This window comes from Rhinopithecus bieti, unplaced genomic scaffold (assembly GCF_001698545.2).
Source record: "Rhinopithecus bieti isolate Rb0 unplaced genomic scaffold, ASM169854v2 scaffold_5476, whole genome shotgun sequence".
Classification (NCBI taxonomy): Eukaryota; Metazoa; Chordata; class Mammalia; order Primates; family Cercopithecidae; genus Rhinopithecus; species Rhinopithecus bieti.
This window is the reverse complement of record NW_016805433.1, coordinates 2,730,900-2,753,832: the sequence shown is the minus strand read 5'-3', so window position 1 is coordinate 2,753,832 and position 22,933 is coordinate 2,730,900.

The window sequence follows — 22,933 nt, the reverse complement described above, 5'->3', positions numbered from 1 at the left end:
TGAGGATTTAGTCGAATGGAAGATCCCCATTTGATTCAAGATCCTTAGTAGATTTTTAACCTATTAAGAATAAATTCCATGTTTTTCTAATTCCATTTTGATTTTACTCAGCAAAATGTCACTCAACAAGGGTTATTAGTTGAAGTGTTGAAGACATATGAGAGGCCTCCTGCCGCTCAGAGATTTCTGTTTTTCCTAAATGTCTGTTGCCCAAGGCACAGTCCCTTGCCTTTTTTATGTTGTTTTCTATGCCAAGAAATCTTTCTCCATCTCTTCAACTTAACACTCTAAAATGTCAGTTTCTTTGTCCAGCTGTCTTTGACTTTTCTAAGATGAGTTAGTCACCGCCTCCAGCCCTACCTTCATACGTCATTCATAAATGCACTACAATTCCTGGCGTTATAATGGTTTGTTTATGGCTTGCTATGCCAGTGGACTGTGAATTTTCATTGTTGTTTTAGTTGTTGGATGAATGGGTATCTTGGCAGCGCTAAGAGAAAATGCTTTTATGTAGTTTGATGTTCTCAGAAACATCTGTAGCCAGAAGTAAAAAACAGAAGAGAGTTTAAATCAGTATTTTTTAAAATTTTGCTCATATTATAATAAAAAGCACTACTGAGAAAGAATTAGACATGGTCCTTTTCCCTAAAAGTAGTAAAAACATGCTGGGTGTGGTGGTTCACACCTGTAATCCCAGCGACACGAGAGGCTGAGGTAGGAGGATCACTTGAACCCAGGAGTCGGAGGCTGCAGGGAACCAGGACTGCATCACTGCTCTCCAGCCTAGGTAACACAACAGAACCCCCATTCTAAAACTATAAAAGTAGTAACAACAGTCTAGTAGGGGAGATAAGGCATGTAAATAAACGACCACCGGGTGAGGCAGAAAAAGTGTACTGAGTGTGTAACGCCAAAGGTTCTTGCCTTAGCCGTGCCAAAGAATTGGTGTGGCGGCTGCCCATGGAGAGTGATGGAGACACGGACCAAGAGAGAAAAAGCTGTAGGCTTTATTGAGCAGAGTGACAGTACAAAGCTTCCACAGCATGGAAGGGGTCCCGAGCGGGTAGCCAGAGTTAGTTTATGCAGTTGCCTTTTACATTCTTTAAGGCGGGAAATATGTGCAGAGGGAAGATGTTAGCAGGGCGAGAAACAAAGGCAGTAAATTATTTTGTGTGTCTTAGATTTTGAGGAAAACCAGAATTGTAACTTAGGTTTTATCTACTTTATGACCTTGCAGCGGCATGGCAAAGGAGACAGGATTTTACGGACCTTACAAAATATGTTTACAAGGAATTGGAATTGGGAGCACAGATAAGGTCCACTGGTCACAGGAAAACGGGCATTTAACTTTCATTTTATTAGTTTCAGGGGAGGGGGAAGGGAGACAGGGAGAAAGGACACAGGGAAGCTTACAGCAAAATTTTCGCTGTTTATAGCTTTCTCGGGGTAGAAAACACATGCACAAATCTTGGTGTTAGGAATATTTTAAGCATATATTTTCAATATTATTCATCCAGGACCGAAGCAAGTCCTGATGCAGGAAATGAGTGAGTTTCACAACTTTCTGAGCCTCTACTCAACCCAGGAAGCCTGGCTGGCCTCTCCTCTCAGTCCTCCCTCTAGACAGGACACCCCAACTGCTGTTGGGAACCGGGCATCGGCCGGTCTGGCTACTTTTGCTGGTTAGGGACGAAGAAGGGGCCCTGCAGCTGTGGTGTCCTACAGAGGGAAACTTTTAGGCCAGTTGAGGGAGCAGCGTGTTGATCCAGGTGTCCTCAATAGCAGCCATGAGTTGAGCTTATTTGAGGTTCCATTTGTAAGACCATCTGTAGCTTGATGGCCTCAATCCTGGAGGAAACAAATTTGACAAGGAGGTTAAAATGCAAGGCCCAAAGGTGAATAATAGTAGGATGGCTGTCACAGGGCCTAGAAAGGGGAGGAGCCAAGGTATCCGTTGGTTAAACATATTCCAGGGTCCTGAGTGTTCAAGCTCTTTTTTCTTACCTTTTATCCTTTTTTTTTTTTTTNCTTTCTGAGCCTCTACTCAACCCAGGAAGCCTGGCTGGCCTCTCCTCTCAGTCCTCCCTCTAGACAGGACACCCCAACTGCTGTTGGGAACCGGGCATCGGCCGGTCTGGCTACTTTTTGCTGGTTAGGGACGAAGAAGGGGCCCTGCAGCTGTGGTGTCCTACAGAGGGAAACTTTTTAGGCCAGTTGAGGGAGCAGCGTGTTGATCCAGGTGTCCTCAATAGCAGCCATGAGTTGAGCTTATTTGAGGTTCCATTTGTAAGACCATCTGTAGCTTGATGGCCTCAATCCTGGAGGAAACAAATTTGACAAGGAGGTTAAAAATGCAAGGCCCAAAGGTGAATAATAGTAGGATGGCTGTCACAGGGCCTAGAAAGGGGAGGAGCCAAGGTATCCGTTGGTTAAACATATTCCAGGGTCCTGAGTGTTCAAGCTCTTTTTTCTTACCTTTTATCCTTTTTTTTTTTTGTTTTTTTTTTTTTTTTTTTTTTTTTTTTTTTTTTTTTTTTTTTTTTTTTTTTTTTTTTTGACCTTTTAGTAATGATTTCTGACTGGTTAATGAAATAGCAACGTTCTTTTCCTAAGAAGAGGCCGGTGCTTCCTCTTTCAGCTGTTGATAGGTTTAGGGCTCTTCAGTTTTGAAGGACTATTGCAGCTACAGAATTAAGCTGGTTTTGTAGGGTCACTAGGAGTCAGAATGCCGGGGAATGCAGAAGAAGGCATCTTTGAGGTCTAGAACAGAACCATTCTGCTTTCTCTGGTATTTGAGAGAGCAGTGTATAGGGGTTGGGTACAGCAGGATATGAAGGAATTATTACCTTATTGACGATTCTGAGGTCTTGCGCTAGTCTCTACTGACCATTTGGTTTAACTGCTGTATTTTCTTACTAAACCTTGAGCTTTTAAATGTCTAACAATATCCTGTAATCCTTGTGAGCTTTAGGCCTTAAGGGATATTGCCTTTGATAAGGAAAAGTGGTGGGGTCTTTTAGCCTGATTTGAACTGGATGGGCATTCTTTGCCTTTCCAAATTGTCATTCCAAGGCCTAGACTTTAGAGTTGATTCCTTTTTCAAGTAGGGGAAAACAAATGGGTAATTTGTTCCCCATATTCATGTAGATAATAGCCCCAGCTTTGGCTAATATGTCCCTCCCTAATAAGGGTGTGGGACTTCTGGGCATAACAAGAAAGGCATGCGAAAAGAGCAAATTCTCCCAATTGCAGCTGAGGAGGTGGGAGAAATACCTGGTTACAGGCTTTCCTAAGATTCCTCAGATAGTAACGGACTTTGAGGACAGTTGTTCGAGGCAGGAGATTAAAACTGAGAAGTTCATGCCAGTGTCCAGGAGGAAGTCCACTTTCTGGCCCTTAATGGTCAAACTTACCCGGGACTCTGTAAGGGTGATGTATGAGCTGGCACTTGCCCCGGGCACCCTCAGGCCTGTTGCTGAATCATCTGATTGGGTGTTTCTGGCCCAGAGGGCCTTTGTTCTCTGGGCAGTGCGCCTTCCAGTGATTGCCTTGGCATACTGGACATGGGCGAGGGGGCGGTTTGTTTCTGGTTGGACAATTTTTCTTTAAGTGTCCTTGCAAACCACACTGATAACAAGCCCTACTAGGCAATTGGCCTGCTCCTCTCTTGGTTCCCTCTGAGCCACCAAGGTTTGCCTGTCTGAAGGCCATGGTTAAGGCTACAGCCCTTTTTTTATCTCGCTTTTCCCTTTCGGCCTGTTCCTCTTGGTCCCTGTTACAGAACACCAAGGTTGCCAGATTTAATAATGTTTCCAAGTTTTGTTCTGGGTCTAAGGCAGACTTCTGGAGTTTTCTCCTAATGTCAGCCACTAATTGGGGGATAAATTTATCCTTTAAAATGAGTTGGCCTTCTTCGGAATCTGGACTTAGGGAGGTGTGCTTTCTTAGGGCCTCTCTTAGCCTTTCTAGAAAAGCGGAGGGGTTTTCCTCTTTTCGCTGTGTAATTGTGGTTAGCACTGAGTAGTTCATAGGCTTTTTCTAGTCTTCCTCAACCCTTCTAAAATGCAAGTTAGCAAATGCCTGCGGCTCCAGTCTCCATGATCTGAGTCAGTATCCCAGTGAGGGTCTACAGTGGGGACTGCCTGTTGCTCTGTGGGGAATTTTTCCCTCTCCTCCAGGGCCATTCGATCATTTACCTTGGCTAAGGTACCACAGATCCCCAAATTGCCGAGCTGCTGCTAAAGCTACTTCTTTTTCAGTAGGACTTAAGGTCTGATCAAGAAGTAACATGATATCTCTCCATGTTAGATTAAAGGACTGCTCCAATGCTTGCAGGACATCTATATAGTTATCAGGATCTTCCGAGAATTTCCCTAAATCTGCCTTTATTTGTTTTAAATCTGAGAGTGAGAAGGGGGCACGCACATGAATGGGCCCAAATTCTCCTCCTACTGCTTATAAGGGACATAGTTTGGGTGCCTCGCTCGCGGAGCTTATGTTCTCTTTCCAGTGTGCCTTTAACACTTCGGTGGGGCTGGATGGAGGAGAGTCAGTTGCGGAGGAGAGTGGGGCAGAGGGAAGAGGCCCTGAGTATGGAGGCAACTGTGGGCCTCTGTCATTTGGGCAAAGCTTGCAGGCTTGGCACAGGGCAGTATTGTCATGAAGATCAAAGAAAGTCTGTACATAAAGGACTTTACTCCATTTACCTTTCCGTTTACAGAAAATGTCTAGTTGTAGAAGGGTGTTATAATTAATACTTTCCTCAGTGGGCCAAGTTTCTCCATTTTATAAGGAATACTGTGGTCAGGCAGTGGTACAGAAGAAAATCAGCTGCTTTTTTTTTTTTTTTAAGGTTTCAGGGTCGCATTTGTTCCAATTATTCAGGATACATCTTAGGGGAGTGTCCGGTTTTGAAGGTGTGGTGCCCATCTGGAATTTTAAACACAGGGATGCCTGCACCCCTGGTTAGTCCTGGGACTTGTCTTCCCTTAGGACATCCCCCAAGGGTCAGGTCCAATTGTGCTCAAAGCTCATGGCCACTTTTCCTGAGCCGGATTTATCTACCGGATTTAACCGTGCTTACCAGCAGGATGGAAACTTTCCTTGCCCCTGCCATGCGCCCATTGACCACTAAATGGGGCACAAGAACTGTTGGATTTATTGTGGTCCTTTTGCCACCCGTTTTACCTGTTCCAGGGTGGCAAGGCCTGGGTCAGGGGCACCACTGATGCTTGCATGCCAAGGCCCAATGTACGTGGGCCTGGCCATAAAACTGTCCTTTAAGGAGAAATCTCTGAATTAGAGATAGGAGGCTTAGTAAGCTTAAAGGGAGTGGTGGATATCCTCTAGGCCAGGGCCAAGAGAACAGCTGCTGTACTCTAGCCTTCTGTCCCCACATCAAAGGAGTAAGCTCCTCTCTCAAGGTGGTACCAGTATCCTGTGTGTGTCCCAACTGACTATATTTTGTTTCATTCAGTACCAATTATCAAATGGTTGAAATAACAATTCAACGGCTCTAAGAACTGTACCCATGCACCGTAGATTGTACTTGAGAGACCCCAAGGAAGGGGAAAGTCTATTTGGGGAGCAATGGAGGAAATGCCCTAAGGCTTCTATTATCCACACGAAAATTACAAACCTGTCTTTAAATTGTCCTGATGGGGGGGCCCATACACTATGGTGGGGAAACTGGCCCTTTAAAATAGCCATCAAATGGCGACACCTGCCTAAACCCTGAAGGGCACTATGAACAGGGATCTTCTGGGCACCACCCCAAGAACTTAAGACTTTTAAATAGAGAATTTTGATCCTGACTAGTGGGAATAACCGTGCTTGCAAGATGAGGAAAGAAGTCTAGGGGGCAGACATTGGGACCCAGGAGGCAGGGGTCAGAAGATGTGGCTGTCTCACGCTCAGTGACCCTTGCAGGGGGAGCCTCTGGCAGGGCCACAGTCTCAACCAGGAAATCTGGGAAACTTGAACACTTGCTGAGCACTCCTGGGTGTACTTTGGGACCACCACGGAAAGTGAAAGAGTTAGAACTGAGTCCAGGCTAACCAACGCCCCCAACCCTGAAGGGTCAAGGGTTGTTAGAGAGCCCTTTTCCAGACAGCCTGACACCCGTCCGTGTCTTTAGTCTGGTGGCCACACTAATCGCCTTCAAGTGGCCGACAGGTACCCAGTTTCTAGCCTCCTAATTCTAAGGAAGGACAGGACAGAATAGCAAGCGAAAGAGGTCCTATTGTACTAACCGTGTGACAATATAGATGCCTTTCCTGGATCTCCTGGCTGGCTCACCAAAATGTAATGCCAAAGGTTCTTGCCTTAGCCATGCCAAAGAATTGGTGTGGCAGCTGCCCCTGGTGAGTGATGGAAACACAGACCAAGAGAAAAAAAGCTGTAAGTTTTATTGAGCAGAGCGACAGTACAAAGCTTCCACAGCGTGGAAGGGGTCCCGAGCGGGTAGCCAGAGTTAGATTATTCAGTTGCCTTTTAAACTCTTTAAGGCAGGAAATTTGTGCAGAGGGAAGATGTTACCAGAGCAAGAAACAAAGGCAGTAAATTATTTTGTGACATGTCTTAGATTTTGAGGAAAACCAGAATTGTAACTTAAGTTTTATCTACTTTATGACCTCACAGTGGCATGGCAAAAGAGACAGGATTTTACAGGACTTTACAAAGTATATTCATAAGGAACTGGGATTGGGAGCGTAAGGTCCACTGGTCACAGAAAAATGGGCATTTAACATTCCTTTTATTAGTTTCAGGGGAGAGGGAAGGGAAACAGGGAGAAGGACACGGGAAGCTTACAGCAAAATTTTCGCTGTTTATAGCTTTCTTGGGGTAGAAAACACATGCACAAATCTTGGTGTTAGGAATATTTTAAGCATATATTTTCAATATTATTCATCCAGGACCAAAGCAAGTCCTGATGCAGGAAATGAGTGAGTTTCACAGCTTTCCGAGCCCCTACTCGACCCAGGAAGCCCAGCTGGCCCCTCCTCTCAAGTGTGTCAAGAGAAATACAAGTGAAGTGCTATGGAAAAGCAGAAGGGAAGACCTTACTTCCTGCTTTGAGTTGGGAGTAGGGGGGTCAAAGAGAAGATAATGGCTTTTTGTCAGTATCTGGCAGCCTGGTTGGATGATGGTGTTCTGGTTCTCATTCCTGGAGGCCCAGCTTACAGCTTGCTCTTGCAACCCTTTCAATAATTTTATAAGCACTCAGATTCTCTGAACCAGGTCTTTGTTAAATTACTTAATGATAGTATTTTATGGCTCCTGTGACTGACCCTTACCTGATACACTTCCTCACATTCAGAATCAATCTAAAGTCCTTACCAAGGCCTACCGGAACCATCTAGCCTTAGCCACTCTCTTACTGTCTCTTTCACTGACTCTGCTTAAGCTACATGTCATTTTTGCATTTTTGTTCTTCCCTGCACACACTAAGCTTGCCTCTACTTAGGGCTTTGGGACCTGCTGTTCTTATCCTTGTGGATATATGGCATGATTCATTCACTTTTTTTTCATGTCTCTGCTCAAATATCATTTCTTCATGGAGATCTTCTCTGACTACCTATCTAGAATATCACTGCCTGTCAGCTTGTCTCTTTACCTTCCTTTTTTTTTTTTTTTCATTATACCTATTATCTATCATAATTTATATTTGGTTAAAGCCTGTCTGCCCCCATTGAACAATAAGCTTTTTGCTAATTGCTGTATTCTCAGAGGGTCAAACAATTCTTGGCATACAATAGGTGTCTCATAAATATTCTTTGAATGAATTCCCATTTTACAGAAGAGGAGACGTGAGGCAAAGAATGATTAAGTGACTTATCCAGGTTTACCCGGTGAGTGGCAGAGCTGGAGTCTGAACCCAGGTGGTCTGACATGGGAGTGTTTGTTCTTCTGCAGGACACCGCATTGCTTCCCCAGCATAGCCAGCCTTCCTTCAAGCCCCTGTGTACCCCATCTGAAGAAAAACTGGTACTGCTGTTAGAAAAAGAAAAGAAAGAAAAAATGCTTAAGCATTTGCCTGTCCAAGAAAGGGATGTCCTGAACCACAATTACAACCGCCTGCCTGTGGGACAGCAGACCCCTGTGGTGGAGACAGGTGGCAGAACAACAACAAAAAAGACATGGCTCAGCACCCTGCCTGTGAGATCCTGCAAGTAACTCCACCCACTCAGCCTGATTCTAAAACCATTCATCCCCCTGCTTCCCAACCTCCAAATAGACGCAATGCTCTCAAAATTACGTCCTCTCTACTTTACGCCTGGATATTATCAAGACAGTCGGGGATTTTAAGTCCCACAGGGGCTAGTTTTTACTCTTGTCCCATTATCCTCATTCTTTTTTTCCTTTTTCCCCCTTCTTTCCATTTTTTTTTTAAATTTCTTTTCTGTTCTCTCCTTACAGTTTAACAAACGAATCCATTCAATGATAATTTTACACATTTAAACATATTAACTGAAACACAGAAATAACAAAAAGTGTTAACTTGCTAATAGTTCTGCTTTAGGCCACCAGAGAGGAAGGCTGATGGCTTCGTGTCACTGGGCCCTTTTGTCACCGGACTAGGGTTAGGGTCTCTGTCATTTTCTCTCATGCAATGCTGTGGTATAGCTCCCTATGAATCTCCATGGTGTAGTGAAATGAGCAAAGCTCTGCTTTAAGACAAGTCTGGGCTCACGTGCTGGTCTACCTCTTATTGGGGTGTCCTTTGCCAACTTTCTTACCTCTCTCAGCCTCTGATCAAAGCTCACTGTATCCTCAACCTTCTGGGGACAAGCGAGCCTCCTGCCTCAGCCTCCCAAAGTGCTAGGACTACGGGCATGTGCGACTATGCCTGACCTCAGCCTGTTTTCTTATCTGTAAAATTGGAACAACAACAACAAAAATTCTTCTTTGTAGAGTTTTGTGAGAATTAGAGATAATGGATGTAAAAAATCTGGCACCAGTAATGAAACACAGTAAAACTACAAAAGGAAAGCAAGTTTTTCCTCTTTTTGCCCTACATTGAAACATAACAACATTAAATGATTATTCTGACTGTATGTGGAATTAATTTGCACAATTCGGCCGGGCGCGGTGGCTCAAGCCTGTAATCCCAGCACTTTGGGAGGCCGAGACGGGCGGATCACGAGGTCAGGAGATCGAGACCATCCTGGCTAACACGGTGAAACCCCGTCTCTACCAAAAAATACAAAACTAGCCGGGCGAGGTGGCGGGCGCCTGTAGTCCCAGCTACTCGGGAGGCTGAGGCAGGAGAATGGCGTAAACCCGGGAGGCAGAGCTTGCAGTGAGCTGAGATCCGGCCACTGTACTCCAGCCTGGGTGACAGAGCGAGACTCCGTCTCAAAAAAAAAAAAAATTTGCACAATTCATTTTCTGAACATATATCCTACCTATTACAGATTGAACTACTTTTTTTTTTTTTTAATCCTAGACAGAGTCTCATTCTGTCACCCAGGCTAGAGTGTAGTGGTGCGATCTCGGCTCACTGCAACCTCTGCTTTCCGGATTCAAGAGATTCTGCTGCCTCAGCCTCTTGAGTAGCTGGGATTACAGGCATGTGTCACCGCACCTGGCTAATTTTTGTATTTTCAGTAGAGACGGGGTTTCACCATGTTGGTCATGCTGGTCTCGATCTCCTGACCTCTTGATCCTCCCGCCTCGGCCTCCCAAAGGGCTAGGATTACAGGCATGAGCCACCACGCCTGGCCTGAACTACTTTAAAAAATCTTTGTTCAAGTAACTGTTGCAAGATATTTTCATTTAAATGTGATTTAAATTAACACTCTATTTTGTTCTGTATCTGAGTTTTCTAAAAGCTAAGACTTTCATAAAGATAAAATAGATCTTTTGTCTGAATTTAAATTTAATCACATAATACTGTGCTATTATAGTCCATTTATATTTAGACTAATATGCTTCACTATTGTCTTCTCCAATATGGAAGGCAAATTGTATAAGGAACTATCCTATTCTAATTATATGACTTCAGTGTCTTCTATAACAATTTTTAATGTTAACACTCGGTACTTTCTAGGGTGCAGGGAAACGGGTGCTCTTAAACATTCTAATGGAAGTTAAATTGAAGCAGTCTTCTTGAGAGCTACTTGGCTTAGAGAATTCTTTAAAAGTTCACACCCTTGATTCCAATAATTCCACTTACAGGAATCTGTTCTAAGAAAATAAGGTGTCCATAAGCTATTTTTGAATAAGGATGTTCACCAAAGCATCACTTTAAAATAGAGAAAAATAGTAAACCTCCTGAATGCTCAACAATAGAAGGATGATTAAGATACATTATTAGCTGATTAAAATCATTTTGCACTTAATGGCACTGGAATATTTTGGGATATGATTATAACTTTAAAAGCAGAAAATATAAAATAATATATATAACAATATAAGCATATAATACATTTAAAGTATGAAAATAACTATATATGCTACAATCCCAATTTTGTGAAGGAAACTCTATATTTATAGATGCCTAGAAAAAACAATGAAAGGTCAGGCATGGTGACTCACACCTGTAATCTCAGCACTTTGGGAGGCAGAGGCGGGCAAATTGCTTGAGCCCAGTAGTTTGAGACCAGCCTGGGTTACATGGCAAAACCCTGTCTCTACAAAAAATGCTAAAGTTAACCGGGAGTGGTGGCACATGCCTATAGTCCCAGCTACTCGAGAGGCTGAGGTGGGTGGATCACCAGGAAATCAAGGCTGCAGTAAGCCAAGATTTCTTCACTGCACTCCAGCCAGGGCATCGGGTGAGACCCTATCTCAAAAAAAAAAAAAAAAAAAAAAAAAAAAAAAAAAAAAAAAAAAAGACAAGATATATAGGAAAATGTTAATGGTGTTGAGGGCAGTAGGAATTTTATTTTCTTCTCTGCAATTTTCTGTATTTTGTACATTTACTGTGATGAAAATATGTTATTTTGATAACCAAGAAAATCATTATAAAACAAGAAAAGTAAATTTAAGGGATTTAATTTCACCCTTAACTGTAGACTTCAAAGTACCAATCAGCAGGTTGGAGCACCCCACAAGCAAATGGTAAGCTATGTGTAAGTCCCGCACTCACTGTAGGTACTTCCAGTCACATCTTTATGGTGCCTAACCCTAACTAGTTCTTGATGTTACCAAGTGTGAGGCAAGATGAGAAAGGCAGGAGTGCCCCTGGAGTGAGTGCCGGCCTCTTCCAGGTTCGGTGCCCAAGAACTATCCCTAACCATGCACACTCAGCTGAATGGTCTGCTTTCAAATTTTCACTCACTCTTTCCTTACACTTTTCACTTCCCTGGGAGGCACTAGTGTCAGGCAACTGTACTAGGCACTGGAAATATGCATATATATGTTTTGGCTTCCTGTACTTCTGGCAGGAAAAAGAGAAGGAACAATAAACCAACATGCCAGCTGCCACAAACAGCTGCAAGGGCACAGACACCTTAGCCCAGACTGGTTACCAGGACAGGCTTCTTGGAGGAGTTGATGTGTATTCCATATTTACTCCAAATGCACGCATATCTGTGACCCCTGTGGTGCCACAACTTAGCTTCAAAATTCTTTTACTTGTCCAGTCAATTCCATCTCCCATTCTGCTCAGGGAGTTCCAAACCTCCCCCACTTTCCTCACCTAGCTCACAACCTCCTCCGCTCAGCAGCCAAACCCACCCTTCCAGAAAAACTTGCAGTCTTCTTTTTTGTGTGCCAATCAGAATGACATAATTGCCATTTTTCCATTTTTCCCTTCACTACCAGGAAACTCAGTGTCAAAATTAGAGCTCAATTGCTATTTTTATTCCAGATTCTCTGGAATAAAATCTCTCCTAAAAGATTTGTAATTTTTTTTTTTTTTTTTTTTTTTTTTTTTTTTTTTTTTTTTTTTTTTTTTGAGACGGAGTCTCGCTGTGTCGCCCAGGCTGGAGTGCAATGGCCTGATCTCAGCTCACTGCAAGCTCCGCCCCCCGGGTTTATGCCATTCTCTGGCCTCAGCCTCCGGAGTAGCTGGGACTACAGGCGCCCGCCACCTCGCCCGGCTCGTTTTTTGTATTTTTTAGTAGAGACGGGGTTTCACCGTGTTAGCCAGGATGGTCTCGATCTCCTGACCTCGTGATCCGCCCGTCTCGGCCTCCCAAAGTGCTGGGATAACAGGCTTGAGCCACCGCGCCCGGTCAAAAGATTTGTAATTTTTAACAATGATAACACAATTTCATTATCAAGACTGGGGCCATCATATATCAACTACTTCAACGCTTTCCCAACCCTACTTTTCTATTTCTGTACCTTCTTTCCTTCCTTCCTATCCTCCAGTCTCAGAGAAATTAACTCACTTATTTATTTATTTATTTATTTATTTTTGATATAGAATCTTGCTCTGTTCCCCAGGATGGAGGGCAGTGGTGTGATCTTGGCTCACTGCAATCTCCGATTCCTAGGTTCAAGGGATTCTCCTGCCTCAGCTTCCTGAGTAACTGGGATTACAGGTGTCTGCCACCATGCCTGGCTAGTTTTTGTCTTTTTTGTTTTTTTTTTTTCAGCAGAGACGGGGTTTCACCATGTTGGCCAGGCTGGTCTTGAACTCCTGACCTCAAGTAATCCACCTGCCTTGGCCTCCCAAAGTTCTGGGATTACAGGTGTGAGTCACCATGCCTGGCCAGAATTAACTCAAATTTATAAGTACCGCAGGTGACCTCCAGCGGAATTTCTTGGCTTGACTTCCTTGCCTATCTATAACCTTGCTATTTGTATAATTATTGTCTATAAACATGTGAATGACTCTGTCTAGTGGGTAGACAACCATTCTCTTCCCCACCCTAACCTTTCCCATGGAAAAAGTCAGTTTTGCAGTTGTTTATTAAATTCCTTTCAACATTCCTTTACAATATATAAATTTATAGTTCTCTGACTTCAAATCCATTGCACCATCTTTGCAATTTCCTCACTAAATAATATAAAATAATAATCTTTAACATGTCTTCTCTTTGTTTCTATGAGAGTTATGATTTTCCTTTTTAAAAAATTATTCTTGGCCGTGTGCAATGGCTCATGCCTCTAATCCCAGCACTTTGGGAGGCCGAGGCAGGCGGATCACCTGAGGTCAAGAGTTCGAGACCAACCTGGCCAACATGGCAAAACCCGGTCTTTACTAAAGAATACAAAAATTATCTGGGCGTGGTGGCAGGCGCCTGTGATTCCAGCTGCTCAGGAGGCTGAGGCATGAGAATTGTTTGAACCCAGGAGGCGGAGGTTGCAGTGAGCCAAGATCATGCCACTGGAATCCAGCCTGGCCGACAGAGTGAGATTTCATCTCAAAAAAATAAATAAATAAATAAATAAATAAGTACAAAATAAAAAATTATTCTGACACTTAGATAAGCCTTTGGAAGATGAAGTCTATATTTTCTAGTTCCACTTTCTCACTTTCTATTTCAATTTTTAGTTACCCACTGAAATCTATCTGTGCAGCCCACTCCCCGCAAACAAACCTCAATAGTGTACTGAAACCATTCTGGAAAGGGTCAAAAATAGCAAACACTCCTCCGTTTTATCTTTCTGTCATTTGCTGCATTTGATACTATAAAATCTGAGTAATATACCAGCAGGAAAGACGAAGACTATCTCTCATGGCCTCATTTGTGCAACCAAAATTATTCCAGCCATAGATGTTTCTGACCTGTTCCTGTTTCAGTGTTTTATGTGAATTCTTTCTTTTTGCTTTTTTTCTAAATCCTGGGGGAGGAAGCTGAAATTAAACAGTGCAGATGTCTGTGTAATCACAACCGTCTCTCTCTTTCTAACGTTATACAAGTGCCTCACCCTGATAGGGAGGACTTCCCAGTTATGCAGCTGAACAACTTGAAGCTTTATATTTTCTAAAAATAATACGGCCTTTTCCGATAAAATCTTGCAACATTGCCCTTTATTAAAAATAAACAAACAAAATACTTCCTTTAGGTTTTGTTTGTTTGTTTGTTTGTTTGTTTTTAGACAGAGTCTTGCTCTGTCACCCAGGCTGGAGTACCATGGCCTGATCTCGGCTTACTGCAACCTCCGTCTCCTGGGTTTGAATGATTCTTTTACCTCAGCCTCCCGACTAGCTGGGATTACAGATGTGCACCACCATGCCTGGCTAATTTTTGTATTTTTAGTAGAGACGGGGTTTCACCACGTTGGCCAGGCTGGTCTTGAACTCTTGACCTCAGGTGATCTGACTGCCTCATCCTCCCAAAGTCTCAAATCTCTTCCCTATCTGTGCGCACTCTGAGAGGATTTTATCTCATCTCAAGGCTTTAAATCTGGGCCCTATACTGAAGACTCCTAAATGCATATTCCAGCTCAGACCACTGTTTGAACTCCAGATTTGCATGTCTGATTACTACTCAATATCTCCTTGGACATCTAAAAGCCACCTCAAACTCAACATGTCTAAAATTGAGCTCCTGATCTTCTCCCACCGCCTCCTAAACCTAATTCCTTCCACAGATTTACCCATCTCAGCAAAAGGCAGCTTCCTTCATCTTTCTGGTTGCTTAGGTCAAAAGCTCGAGTCATCCTTCCTCCCCACCCACCCCGTTCTCTTACTCATCATGTCCCATCCCTCATCAAATCCTGTTGGCACTACTTCAAATGTGTCCATACTCCACTATTCTCACCACTGCTACTACTACCACTCTGTTTCAAGCTGCCATTTTCTCTTGCTTGGATTGTGGCATCTTACGTGGTTTCTTTACTTTTTACCCTTAGCCTGAACTATGTATTCTTAACATAGCAGCCAGAACAATTTTTACAGAACACAAGTCAGATTGTGTCACTCTTTTGCTCAAACCCCTCCAATGACTGCCCACCTCTTGCGGAGTTAAAGCCGGAGTCCCCAGAATGGCTTTAAGGTGCTACAGAATCTGCCTCTAATTTCTGACGGGAATCTGGACCTTATCTCCTACTTCTACTTCTTTTTTTTTTTTTTTTTTTTTTTGAGGCGGAGTCTCGCTCTGTCGCCCGGACTGGAGTGCAGTGGCCGGATCTCAGCTCACTGCAAGCTCCGCCTCCCGGGTTTACGCCATTCTCCTGCCTCAGCCTCCCGAGTAGCTGGGACTACAGGCGCCCGCCACCTCGCCCGGCTAGTTTTGTATTTTAGTAGAGACGGGGTTTCACCGTGTTAGCCAGGATGGTCTCGATCTCCTGACCTCGTGATCCACCCGTCTCGGCCTCCCAAAGTGCTGGGATTACAGGCTTGAGCCACCGCGCCCGGCCTTACTTCTACTTCTTTACCACTCGAGATCAGGGGCTTAATTTTGGACACGTTGAGTTTGATGTGCCTTTCAGATTTCCAAGGGCCTCCTTGCTCTTTCTTTAATACACTGAGCATGCTCTCACCTGGAGGTTTTTGTACTCCTGATCTCTCTACATGAAAGGCCATTTGCCTGGGTATCTGCAGGACTTGCTTTCTTCCCTTCTTTCAGGCTTTTGTTCAAATAGCAATTTCTCAGTGAAACCTGCCCTCACTACCTTGTATAAAATCACAACTATCCCCCAGCCCTACACTCTGGCCCTCACTATCCGATTCTCTGCTGCTCATTTCTCCATAGCACTTGTCATAGCCTAACATTCTATGCATTTTACTTTTGATTTTTGCCTTTCTCCACCAAGAAGGCTATCTAATCTGCAAAGTTGACCATATTCCTCCTCATTGAAAGGCAGCACAGTGTCATGTTCATGATCCCAGGTTATGGAGTCTGACTGCCTGGGTCTGAGCCCTGGTTCTATCACTTAACCTTTCTCTGCCTTTTAATCTATAAATATAAAATAAGAATAAATAAAATGAAGATAATAAAAATCTTTCTCGTAGCCTTGAAGTGAGGACTAAATATCACAGGGCTTTTGAAGTGCTTAGAACAGTGCCTGACACATAGAACGTGCTCAGTAACTGTTACCTATTGTTATATGTGCTGGGTACTGGGGCTTCTGTTCAAGACTACCTCATCAAGCTTGTTCCTCTATCCCAACTGCTGAGAATATCAGCATTCCACCCTGGGAACTGCCCTTAGCATCAAATAACCACTTCGGAGAACAACTTTGCCTAAGCTCCAGTCCCTCTCAGGTAATGGCCAATAGTAAATGACTGGCTCATGCCAAGATACTAATACAAAGGTCCTGTCCCATTGCCTCAATTTGGGACGACTCTAAGGGTCATCTCACATCTCCTTTTGGAATGAGCTGAGGCTTCAGAGACAACTGCATCACAGGTCAGCTCCTCCTTCTGCCCAATCTTGCCTTCCTTACAGATGTATCTCACAAGAACACTCCCCAGTAAACTTGCTGCACACCACTTCCTGTCTCAGAGTCTGTTTCCAGGGAACCCAATCTAAGGCACTGTATGAATCTCTTAATGATCCTTGTAGGATAATCATCTCAATCTTTAGGATAGTATATGAGGTTTTCATGAGTTGATCCCATTCTCTCCCTCTCTACCTTCAACTCTCACAATTCCCCATCTTGCACTTTTTCTGTAAGGCCCCCTCCATGGTGTTTACTGCTTTGATCAAGCATGTTACACACTTTACTTATAATGTTATAATGTACTTACAATTTCTTCCTGGCCAATTCTTCCTCATTCTTGCAGACTCAGCCCCTGCCTTCCAGAAAGCCTAAATCCAGGCTTAATTCAGTCTGAAATTCCCTCCTGTATACTCTTATAGCACTTCGTTTATATTTTTTAATCAAACCACTTACTATATTAAACGAAAATTATACAGAATATTATTAATATTGGTTCGATAGTTATTATAAGGAGGTCTACTAATTTAGCATATGAAGAATTACTTATAGTTTCACTGTAGTGTTGGGGAGAGGAAGGAAGAAGGGTAAGGATCAAATTTGTTTATCAGCTACAAGTCTTTTCTTTCTTAATTAAAATTAAGTCTTGTACTGGTCTTAACCACAGGAATGTTTTGGCTCTTAGTATTACCAAACACTGTTCCCAAAGCAAAATAAAGTAGTTTCTAATGAGTGGGGCCAGGGGGGTGTCAGTTGATGAGATTCAGACCCATGGTTTTGTGACAAGAATAAGGTGAGGACCATGTATGAGGAGTCTTGATCATTGGTTTGGGCAAAAATGGGATGAATACTTACTGTTGGCGTGCTATCTTCTTCCTCTTCTGATAATGCTCTAAAAAAAAAAAAAAAAAAAAAAAAAAACCGCCTCATCTCTGTGTCCTGTTCAGAAGATATGGTGAAGATCAAAGAAAGGGAGCCTAATATTATATCTTTTGCCAGCCCATCCATCCTAACAAAGAATGTACAAATGGTCCATTGTTGCCTTGGTTCCAGGGGATGGAGGATAGGGCAGGAATTTGGTAGTGCTTCCTTCTCTTTTCCTTTTTTATTCTTTTTTATTTTTCATTCTTTCTACATGTCTGGTATTAATTTGGTAATTTGGGTACATAAGGGGGGATTGGCTTGAAGAGCTTCCCCCACCCTAATGCTCTGGCTCAAGGGCAATGCAGAACATTCTAGCAAAAATGTGGCCTACTCTGCTTTTTGCTGCAAATGGCAAAGTATAGCTAACAGCAAGTTCCGATTTTATACATTTATAATCCAGGCACTGAGAGGCTGACTTAAATCTCATGGTCCCTAGTCCACTGGCCCATGGGCCAGGTGCTCCCCTGTGGTCCAGTCAAGTATGGCTAGAGCATTGAGTCATGGAGTATTTACGGGGCAGCTCCCACTGTCATAACATGGAAGTCAGAAGACACAATTTCTGAAATCAAGGGACAAGGAACAGAGAATGTATTGTTACAATTGTTCTTGCAGAAATTGTTTGAGATTTTTCCACAGTGTTTACCAGATACAAGTTAAAATGGGAAGATGTACACATATCAGCCCTGTGTATTTCTGCTTTCTCAAAGAGACTCCGTATTTTGAATATTCAAAGAGACTGTCACTTCTTGCATATTTTATTTACATGGCAAATCTTGCCCTCTGAGAAGCAATACATGACTTGGTGAGTTAGTGGGGTGGGGGATTGTTTTTGTTTCATTTCTCTATGTTTAGATTAGGAGAAAGCTTCACCTACATCAGGAACGCATGCTTTGGCATGGTCTTTCTGCTGATTAATGAACTTTCATTATCTGAATTTTTGGTAAATGTAAATTGTAATTTACTAATATCTTTATGAATACATCCAATTAATGCCTAAGCCAGCCTGACAAGTAGTACAGAAGCATCACAACCATAAATAAAACCAAAACTTAAAACAGCCAGGTTGCTGCTCTCCTGCCAGGAAGTTCCTAGAAAATAAAATAGAATAATTTATTTCATCTTGCTCAACATGAGCTGGTGTATTCTTCCCTAAAGAGTGCCAGACTGGGAGTTGTAAGTGTTTATAATCTAAGTAGCTGCTAACCAGCTGTGACAGTAGACCAGTCACACCAGTCACAATTGCTCTGGCTTCAGTTTTCCCGTGTGGGAAATCAACTGATTCGAATAGATGTTTAAGGGTCCGCCCAGCTTCAGAAATCTCATTCCACTAATTGTGAACTTCAGAGACGCCATTTGCAGAGAATAGTTATTTGCAGGATGAACATCTATTGTAAAGGCAGAAGAAAAAGTAGTAAAGAATATTTAACTCTCCAAAATACAACCAGGCAAGCTTAACAAGGCAAAATTCAGTTTCTTAGAAGTCACTGCAGTCAGGGAGAAGAGCATCTCGACAGAATCAAGGAAGAGGAATCAGAGAATTGTATAGGATTTAGGGGATCTAGGCTCAAGGGTCTTACTGGAGGTATTTCAAAATGGGGAATACTCATGCCTATAATCCCAGCACTTTGGGAGGCCAAGGTGGGAGGACCTTTTGAAGCCAGAAGTTCAAGACCAGCCTGGGCAACGAAATGAGACCCTGTCTCTACTTCCCCTCACAAAACTTGTTGTTAACTAGCTGGGTGCACTGGCCTATGCCTATAAACCCAGCTACTTAGGAGGCTGAGGTGGGAGGATTGCTTGAGCCCAGAAGTTTGAGGCTGCAGTGAGTTATGATTGCATCACTGCATTCCAGCCTCAGTGACAGAGTGAGGTCCCATCTCTAAAAACATAAAAATAAAATAATAATAAACAACAAAGTGGGGAACAGATTGGGATTGGGCAAGTTTGTGAAATAATAGTTCAGGGTTGGTAGGCATAGTGAGGTGAGACTTTTGACATGACTCTTGATATATAAACCATGATTTGATAAGGGAGCTTTATCCAGGTAAGCCAACTTCTCTCTGATGATCTGATTTGCAGGGATTTCCTGAAGAAAACAGTGAAGTTATTTATTGGTTTATGGTCTTACCTCCTCTGGACAAACTTTCTTGGAACAAATAACTAAGTCATGTTGACACAGGTGGTCTCAGTTCTTAGGCCTTACAGTTATATCATATTGATGTGGGTGGCTGCAGTTCTCATGAATTTTGAGTTAATATAGAAGAAAATAGCCTGTAGCAGAGAAGTGCTTGATGAAAGTGACACTTCTGGCCTATCTTGAGTTCCAGACTCAAATATTGTATACTTTCTACTTGATATCTCTTCTTGGATGTATTATGTATTTATCAGATTACAAATGGAACAAATAACAAATTCTAAAGAGAACTCCCCCAATATTCTCCATCTCAGTAAACAGTACCACCATCCACCCAGCTATTTAAGTCAAAAACCTAGGAGCGGCTCTTTCCTCATACCCCCACATGCCATAACAAGTCTTACTGGTTGGACCTCCAAAATATATGCCCAACTCAACCACTTAACATGTTCAATGTTAAAACCCTAGTTCAAGCCATCATTATCTCTTGTCCAGGCCATTGTATTATGATATTATGATTTTCCACACTGCTCTTTATTTTTCTAGAATATGCATGTTTATTTCCATACCAGGGCTCTTGTGTTTGTCTGCCCTGTCTCTGCCCTGTCTAGGTCACTGTTCCTCTAGATCTTCCTGCGGCTCCTCCTCATTGTTAAAAATGCATCATTGAAATCCTTTATTGAATCATCCTGACAAAAGTTGGCATCTCTCCCCTGTCACTTTATCCCATTGCCACATTTTAGATATTTTAGAGTAGTTAGCAATTTCTGAAGCTCTATTATTCTTAATTTTGCCTCTTTGTTTCATGTTCGTCTCTGCTCAGCACATATAAACTCCATAAGGGGACAGACCTCACCTGCTATATAAGAGATGCTGTATCCCCACTGCCTTGAACAGAAGCTGGCACATAGTAGATTCTCAGGCAATAATTGAATGAATAGATGGATGAAAGTGTGGGTGAGTATATGAATTATTTTGAAAGTGATAACCAAAGATGCTAAGTATATAATCTCTCCATCCTCATTAATGGCTTAACTTGCTTATCTCATCATTTAAATTATATTAAATGCCACCTCTCATCCGGTGAATCCCAATGTTAAGTAATGAGATTCTTTTCATGATGAAATTGAGTGCTACCAAATTCATAATGTGTATTTTTATGGAACTACTCAAAGAGGCAGGAAAAGGAGAATGGTTAGTGATGAGAGATTCAGGGAACATCTGAAAGTTTAACTATAATGAGTGGTTTAGCGCTAAGACCAAACTCACTAGGAAAGTTTGCCTTAAAATTTAAAAACCTCTCTGATTTAATAGTATTTATTTATTTATACAGACATTAAATGTTAAAATAACTTTCTAGGGGTTCACAGGTACATTTGAAATACCATTTTTAAAATCTCAGAATGCAGATTGATTTTTAGTAGTTAAAATAAAATATACTAAGTTTTATATGCACTCTACTCATGCAACTTAAAGAGAATTGGCTTTCACTTGCCGAGGGGCTCCCCCAGGCAGTACTCTGGGATGTAGCCCTTGGCTGTGGTCTAATGTCATAGAGTTTCATAAATCAAGAAAGCATAGTGCCACGAATCTCAGAGAGCTGATGGAGAATTTGGGAAGTCTGTCAATTTCATATAAGCTTCAATAGATTGAGAGTATATTTTTCACACTATAGAACTAGGCCAGAAAATTCTTAACAAATATTTATTGAGCACCTAGCATCTTCCAGACACTGAACTGGCAATGATAACATTAGTAATTTGTTTTTAAGTCATGGTCCTTGCGCTTTGGGTTTGTATTGTTAAGTGATCATACATTTGGGCACCTAAACAGGGTCTAAATCACTTAGGGCTTCAATGTCTGAAGTCTGAAATCGGTTCTGAGAGCAGTAAGAAGCTGTTGAAGGATTTAAGCAGCAGAGTAGCAGAGTGGCATGGTTTGATTTTCATTTTACAAAGCATAGTTGCTCTGTTGGAATTTTAGAGTGTGAAATTCCACCAACGTGGGAGGTTGGTAGTGGAGGTTAGAGGCAAAGAAATTGATAAACCATTTAGAAGACTATTGTCATAAACCAAGCCGAGAGATGACGGTGGCTGGAATTAAGAGAGTTACAATAGAGAGAGTGATACACCCATGGAAATACTAAGATTGAGAATTTATAGAACTCAGTGAATGATTTCATTTTGTTATTATTAATATTTTAGAGACAGAATCTCACTCTGTTGCCCAAGCTGGCCTTAAACTTCTGGGTACAGGTGATCCTCCTGCCTCAGCCTTCCAGGTAGCTAGGACTGCATCCTGACTTCCAGCAAATTATTTGATAAAAGGGGGTACATAGCCAGGGAAAAGAGAGTCAAGATTGAAAGCTAGTTTGGCAGAGAAAAGATAAAAGTTCATCAAAAGGATTTTGCCTTTTATGTATTATTTTTGAAGCTTTAGATGCTGTAGTTTTTGGAGGTAACTTTTTTTTTTTGAGATGGAGTTTTACTCTTGTCACCCAAGCTGGAGTGCAGTAGTACGATCTCAGCTCACTGCAAGCTCCGCCTCCCAGGTTCAAGTGATTCTCCTGCCTCAGCCTCCTCAGTAGCTGGGATTACAGGGATGCACCACCACGCCTGGCTAATTTTGTATTTTTTTATAGAAATGGAGTTTCACCATGGTAGCCAGGCTGGTCTCGAACTCCTGACCTAGGGTGATCTGCCCGCCTTGGCCTCTCAAAGTGCTGGGATTACAGGTGTGAGCCACTGGGCCCCTCCTGGAGGTAACATTTATTACAAACAAACATTTAAAAGAAATTGTTACTGTATTAATTTCTTCCAAAAATATTTACTGCTGTAAATTATGTTTGTGGTTAGAAATCAGCAAATAGTAAGAAGGGAACTACTGTTTATTACAAATTTCCTTATTGTTCCACTTTTTAACATTTGTAAGTGAGTTAATTAATGTAGTTAACAAAAAGACTGGTAAAAATACCCATACTTCACATGTGAACACTAAGCAAACTCTGTGTGTTTGGCAAATGTATAGTTCCCAAGTTTTAAAAGGATGCTCTGCATGTGAACTCAGTGGTAGTGGTGATAAGAACACCCACATTGGTTTTATACAGACAAACTAAATTATCCATATTAGAAATGTTCTAACCATAAACTTTTCTAATTGTTATGTTTTAAAAAAGCACCCTTCAATTACACAAATAATTGCATTCAGCCAATTCTTTCAAACGTCATCTATACAGCAATTTAAATAGTCTCTGAAATTAAAAAAAAAAATTATGACTCTTCTTTTATAAAAAGCAAATAAGGGAAACAGACTTTTCTATTTTATCCATAGGTATAAAAGAGTGATCATTATTACTGGGTTAAATATTTCTCAGTGGAACACCAAGACACGATTACTCAAAATAAACCCATGGTTGCATGTACTTACATTTGGAGCAGAGTTTTTACAGTTTATGAATTATTTCAATTGGTATTTTATAATGCAATTACTTTATAACCCTTTGTTCATTAAAAAGATTTTCTAAGTAAATATTCAGATATTTATGTAATTTGTGTATAGGCAATACATTAGGGTAGTCATGAAGTGAAGCTC